Genomic DNA, 7,428 nt, shown 5'->3' with positions numbered 1-7,428 from the left:
AAATCTTTAATAGCAAAGTTTTTGTTTAACCGAGCAATAAATGCCATAAGAATGGAATCTTGAATTCCAGTGAGTATCAGGATATCCATATAAACCAATAAATGCATAATGTATGAATCCCTTTTAAGAATAAAAAGGGACGCGTCAGCACTTTTAGAAGAGAACCTGTTAGCCTTTAAAATTGTGCTCAAACGATGAAACCATGCATGTGGTGCTTGTTTAAGTCCAGATAAAGCCTTATTTAATTCACACATGATTAGGAAATTGATTATTAATAAAACCCAGGGGTTGTTACATATAAACATTCTCACTAAGATACCCTTGTAAAAAGCATTACTAACATCAAGTTGATGCAAGTTCCAATTATTAAGAATGACCAAGGAGAGTATAATTCGAACAGTTGAACCTTTAACAACTTGGTTAAATGTGTGTGAGCAATTAATACCCGATGTTTGGCTATACCCTTGAGCTATAAGATGAGCCCTCTGACGTTCAATAGAGCCATCAGAATGAAACTTGGTCCTAAACAACCACTTGCACCCAACGATAGGATGGCTGGTGGGGCGAAGGACAAGGATCCATGTATTGTTTTTATATAAAGCCTCAAGTTCATTATGCAAGTTAATCACCCATTAGGATCCTTAAGAGTCGTTTAGAACCCTTGGGATTTGTTGAGGTAAAATGAGCAGCGTGTAAGGCATGATGAGTGACATGCAACAAGTCGGCATAGTGTCGGGGTTTGAATATACAAGCTTTTTCACGATTGACCATAGGGTGTGTTGTCACACCCCAGCCGACGGCGGAAACATCGGAGTGAGATGAAAACGAGATTGCAAGAGACTTCATAATACGACTTGTGACAATATCTAATAAATCAAAATTCATTTCATTTCTAAATCAAGTACATGGTTCGAAAACAAATTACAACAACATATCAAGAAACAAAATACAACATAAGTACTAAAATTTAAAGGTATGTTTCTAGTCTTCCTACTAGATTTCATTCATCATCATCATCATCAATTTCCTACAATACATGTTAAAGTATAGATCAATACAAAAGTATTCGCAAGCATAAAAGTTTAAATACTAGCATAAGTATAAAAGTTTAAACGAATCCACATGGAAAAATTCGGATACTAAGAACCTAACATGGCAATACTATCATGCAACTATAATTGTCAACCCAAAGATTCCCGCTAGAGTAATCCTATCATTGCAATGATAAGACTGTTTTGTTTACTTAACATGACCTCAAGAATACAGGCAGTGCGTTAATCCTATAGCGCTATACACATTAAAGGAGGCCTGTACGAAGTTAATGACAAGTATAAAACAACAAGTATCATGTATGAGTTCAAGTATATCGTGTCAAGCATGTATATTGGATTGTTTATTTGTAAGCATGCTTGTAAGTGTATGTGTGAGTTTTTGATAAGTTACATGCATTGCACCCAAAAGTGTTACAATAAAAAGAGGTCATGTACACTCACGGTTTTGCAAGCTTTCCGAGTTAAACCGTGAAGTTGATAAGTTGTTGGAGATGAAAACACCGAAGTTACCCTACATGGGGAAACGAAGGTGTGTGAGTATTCAGAGTTGGAGGATAGTTCGGATTTAGAATTGAGTGTAAAAGTATATGTATGCGAAATTATATCTTGTCTTAAACACTCGTTTTGGCACTAAGTTTTATGTGATTTCATGGGTCCTAACTTGCCCATTAGAATCAATGACGAGGAACGAAAGATAAAGATAATACAGCCTAAGTTCATAACATCTAACCATAATTCAGTTAGTATTATAAATTTGGCAATATATATATATATATATATATATATATATATATATATATATATATATATATATTATAAGTTATGTAATATAGTCCATCATATATTATCATAGAATTCATGTAAGTCAAGCATGGAGGTATAGATACCTCTTTGTATGATTCACCAGAGCACAAAGTTTACCAACATAGTTGGTAAACTCGGTTGGTCATGAATGATAAGAAAATACAACTAACTACCTAGTTCATCAAGTAGCCAAGTAAGAACAACCCGGGTGTTTCATACCCATCATGGAAACTCCATTGAGATACGGCGGGGTTGTGTTACTTTAGGACTAGGAAACTACTTGGAATATCATGATAAATCATCAAGTGAGGTGGGTGGAACAAGTTTGGATTGCCAAAACTTCCATGGTTCACACCTTTACCAAAACACAAGTCTCACCATATTGAAGATGGTGAGCTTGGATGGTTTCATCACTTATAGGTCATCTTAAACCTTGATAAAACAGAAAGTTTAGAGGGTGTTTGTACCTCTAAACTCATAAGAATCAACCTTAAATAAGTCCGATAACCATGGATGGGTTTAGGAACACGTTTGGCATAAGATTCATGAAGGAAAGTATAAGGTTTATAAAAGTTTATAATATAATCTTCCAAAATAGAAAGTTTAGACCTCAAAATGATGATGTTCCACCTTAGTTTACCATGGTAAACTTGTGGAAACACTCGTAGAAGTGTTTTAAGCTTTCATGAGGAAGAAGAAGTGAAGAAACATGAGAAAAGTGCTAACTTTGGCACTTAGATAATTCTGCCCTTTTCTTGAGTTTGCTACTGATTTGAGAGTATTTTAAGAGTGTAAAGGAGTTTGGAAAGTGAAAATGGTGAGATGGAGGCTTGTGTATATAGAGGTGAGGCGGGGTTTGTGTTTAATGGAGGTTTAAAGGTGATTGGGGAAGAAAATGTGGGAAAAAGAATGACCAACTCGTAGCTGGGAAAACAACTCGCTGCGGATCCACCTCATGGCGTCATGCGAGCAGAAAAGAGGGGAGGGGTCGCGTGGCACGGTGCCTTTTTGGTTCCAGCGAGTTTGTTTTATTTACATTTTGGCCCCTGTACTTCCATTTCTTATCATCTTTGTATTTTGACATGTTTTTAAGTATGTAAAACTTATGTAAGTATAATTCGAGTATCGTGAATGTATGTATGAGTAATTGCACGTATAACAAGTGTTGGCTTACATGTAAACACATATTTAAACAATCGATTATATGTATAACAAGTATGTATAAAGTATGTATTTTATTACGATCAAAGCCTTGGATTACAAAGTTGGAAATGGAATACAAACATGATATGAATACAAGTTTCCATAAATAGAAATACAATAACATCATTCTAATTGAGGAAAGTACAAAAATGTGGAGTGTTACATGTGTGGGGTGGGGGTGGGGGTGGTATTAGGATATGGCTATATGGTGTTGAAGGGGTGATGGAAGTGGTCTGGGAGGCGGGGGAGAAGGCGTTTGAAATGGGACCAGTTAAGGTGGGTTTAGGTGATAGAGGCGAGTCACAGGGAAGATGGGTGGTTAGAACAGGAACATAAGTTGTTGGTTTAGGTGATGTTAGGAAGTCCATGCAAAAGTGGTTTGGAAGGTGCGATGGTTTGGATGTAGGAGTTGGTAGTGGGTTTGATAGGGAGTGTTAGAGATAATAGATGAATGGTCTGAGTTGTCATCAAATGTACTTAATTGAAGGGTTGTGATGCGTTTACTTTCACCAGTAGCAAGGAATAGATATAAAAACCCTCCTAAAACCCTCTAACACGACCCTAAACGTCTTAAAATATACCTCGTCTACGAGAAACGGACCCTAAATAACTTAAAATTTACAAAAATCAAATAAAATCCCAAACCTAGTGCCCTCACGGGCCGCGACCCATTACTCAGGGTTGGTCGCGGGGCGCGAGCTCCTTTGATTGCAGGACAAGGCATTGCGCCACGTGTCCGGTTACGTTTCAAACCTATACCCTTAACTCACCAAGGCAAGTGCCAAGTCGGTCTACCTCGCGGGCCGCGAAAGCCGACACTGTAGCTCTCGCGGGGCGCGAGCCGCCCTTCGTCAGCCTATAAATAGGGGGTCGAGGCTCATTTGTTCCTCGTTCATTTTCTGATATTCTCTCTCAACTTCTGTTAGTATAAACTCTCAGGAATAATACCCCTATAAAAGCGAAGCTCTGCCTCGTTGTAAGTATTATAACCCTATTTTTTACCCTACACGATCGCTCTAGGGCTCCTTAACGCATGTCAAGGCTCTGCCTGACTTAGTGTGGAGTTCTGTCTCGTGTTACACCCGATTGATCTAGGACTCCGTAATGCATGTCAAGGCTCTGCCTGACTCAGTCATTGGAGTTATGTCTCAAGTTGTACGGTTAATGTGATTTGGGTTATTTTACTAACACGTGCGCATTGTTTAATTTTAATAGATAATAACCGGGAGATACACCAGGAAGCTTTAGTTTTACTTAAGTAAACAATGTGAGTACATTCTCTTTTTGTCACCTTTTTGTAAGTATATTTTTGTGAGTCAAAATGTTTTACCAAAACCTCAAATGTTTTAAAATACACTTAACAGTAATTGAGTATTTGTAATTCTACAATTACTGCCGGTATGTTGGGGTTTTGTATACATTACTTGAAACTGGTTACTATTGGAATAGTAGCATGACCACAAGTCAGGATTGACAGTACCAAAGAGGTAATTGGATAGATATAAACAAATGTAATTACGGACGCCCTCAATACTGTAAAGTGATAAAACTGTTTTGATTAAACTGGGATGCACTCGCCAGTATTTCTTGCTGATAAAACCTTTTTAAAACACGTTTCAGGTAACTTAATGTGAAGCTAATAGAAGCCAGCTGGAGAGCATTGAAGGCTTGGAAAAGTGGCTATAAAAGTTACCTAAATAAAAAGGAGTTTTGTTTTCAATAAACTAGGGTTTATCCCTATAAATGTATTGTAATGAAAACTTGGGTTTTATCCCATTTATTTATTTATTTATTATAAAAAGTGTGGTGTTTTAACTCTGATAAAATATTTCCTAACTACGGTCCTGATGTCTGATTTCCGCTGCCAAATTAATAAACACCGATACCACCCGCTCTGCGTGCCGCGGCCGCCCGCCTCCCGCGGCAGGGGTCGGGGGTTGCGACAGAAGGTGGTATCAGAGCTACAGCCACTGGTTTAAGCCAATTAAGTGTTCTGCTGACACTTAAATTCTATGTTAGGAAATAATCTATGTGATTATGTGTAATTATGTTTTGTGTTATTTAACTATTTGTTAGTTTACAGTATGAGTGAGCAAGGTACATCCGACGCTTATCGTTACTTAGCTAGTTCCCCAAAAGATGAAGGAACCTCATCTCAGCCAAATCCCTCAGGATACTCAGCTGATACTAAGGAAGAAATATTTACAACAACAAAGAGTGATAGTAAAAGCCAATAGGGAAGAGAATGCCCAAACTCAGGAAGCAGTGAATAGGCCACCGTGGGAAGAGGAACTAGATAGATAGTTGGAAAATTTCCATATTCTAGCCACTACAGCAGTAGACTCTAACCTAAACCAAAAAGCTGAACCACCACTGTTACCCTTATTCCCAGACCAACAAATGCTAGAACCTAACCAGGAAGACCAGTTTCCAATCCCAGATGTTAACCCTTATAAAATCCCCAGAATTCCCCCACTAAACCCCATAGCTCAATATACCAACCTTAACCCTTTAGACCCATTTTGGAACAGTGACTGGTGGAAGCAGAGTGTAATAAGAAACCCATACCCTACGAACACCCCATACCTCGATACACTGACCCAGAACCAGTACCATTACCTCCTATGAGTGAAGAAAATATGTAGGAAGTTCGCCAATGGGGCGATGAATTAGTAGAAGAAGGGGATAGAATCCGACAGATAGGAGAAAAGCTAATATGGAAGCATGTTGAGCGAGAGATACACGATTGGATACATGACACCAAGAATAATACCTAGATATGTGTGTAATTTTATATTATGATTAAAAAAACTAAAATAGATAGACTAAATAGATATCGATGCATAACTACTAGCGTGTTTAAATTCCAGTTGTAGTTTGTAATCGACGCATATATATAGATATATATGAAAAGAGTAAAGCCGCAATGTTCGACGTTTTTGATCAATCTGTTTGTATGATTGTTTGTATCAACATTCAATTCTGTGATAATTAATAACTGATAAATGTTTACAATTCAGATGGACAACGAAGTAAATCTGGAAAACCCGAATAATGAGAATAACGTAAACCAAATAGATAACAATTCCATCCAACATACAGTAGCACAAGGAATTATAGATGCTATGCCTTATATTAACAAGATTGTTAAAGAAGCAGAAAATAATAAATCTACAAATGGAAGTAAACGTCAACACACTGAAACAAGTCATAGTGTAAACGATAATAACGAACCAATAATCCAAGCTCCAATTCCTAAAAGAAGAAGAACCGTCTCTTACGGTTGTTCTTATAAATAATTCTTGGCCTGCAACCCAATAGAATTCTCAGGCAATGAAGGAGCCATTTCAGCCTTGCGTTGGATAGAAAAGACAGAAGCAATCATAAAAATAAGTAAATGCGCAGATGAAGATAAGATTATGTTTGCTTCTAATCTTTTCAAAAAACGCAGCCTTAGAATGGTGGAATACTATTCTCCAGTCTAGAAGAAGTGACAGAGTTTATACTATGGAATGGACTAACTTTAAAGAGATAGACGAAAGAAAATTTTGTCCTCCTCATGAAAAGGAACAAATCGCTAATAAGTTCTTAAATCATAAAATGACTAGAATAGACTGCAAAGGTTACACTACCATATTCTTTGAATATGCTAGAATAGTGCCAACCTTATCCTCACCTGAGCCAGTGTTAATCTCCCGTTACGTTTAGGGATTAATTAGTGAGATTAGACATGTAGTCAAGGCAGCTAGGCCGCAAACCATAGAAGAAGTAGTAGAACTAGCCAACACCCTGACTGATGAATTGGTACGCACACAAGAGGAAAACCAGAGAAAGAACCTAGCTCAAAGGCTTGCCCAGGAATTTCGCTACGGTAATTCCAATTAGGGGTGTTCATGAGCCGATCTGATCCGATTGAAGGTCTGCTCATGCTCAGATTGAATTACAACCGATCCGATCCGATTGGGTCAAATTTTCGAAACCGAGAAGAAAAGTGATGCTCATGCTCGGAATGAATTTGAATCGATCGAATCGCTTCCGCTCGGTTTTTATCAAATCCTAAAAAAATCGATCGGATCGTTTTCGCTCGGTTTCGCCCGATTGAATTATAAGGCTGCGTTCAACAAAACAAATCTTAACTTAATTAAAACATGTCCAACATTTTACTAACGATACGCAGATCTTCGCATAATCAGATCTTCGCACAAGTACAACCGGGGACGAGAACAATATGCAGATCTTCGAACAATATGCAAGCTTGTTTTAGGAATTAGGAATTTAGAAATTTAGGGTTAGATTTTGGTGTGTGTGTGGAGCGGCGATATGCAGATCTTCGCACAATCAGATTATGACTATGAATATTGTTTTAGGA

This window comes from Helianthus annuus, chromosome 16 (genome assembly GCF_002127325.2).
Source record: "Helianthus annuus cultivar XRQ/B chromosome 16, HanXRQr2.0-SUNRISE, whole genome shotgun sequence".
Taxonomy (NCBI): domain Eukaryota; kingdom Viridiplantae; phylum Streptophyta; class Magnoliopsida; order Asterales; family Asteraceae; genus Helianthus; species Helianthus annuus.
This window is presented reverse-complemented; position numbering follows the sequence as displayed.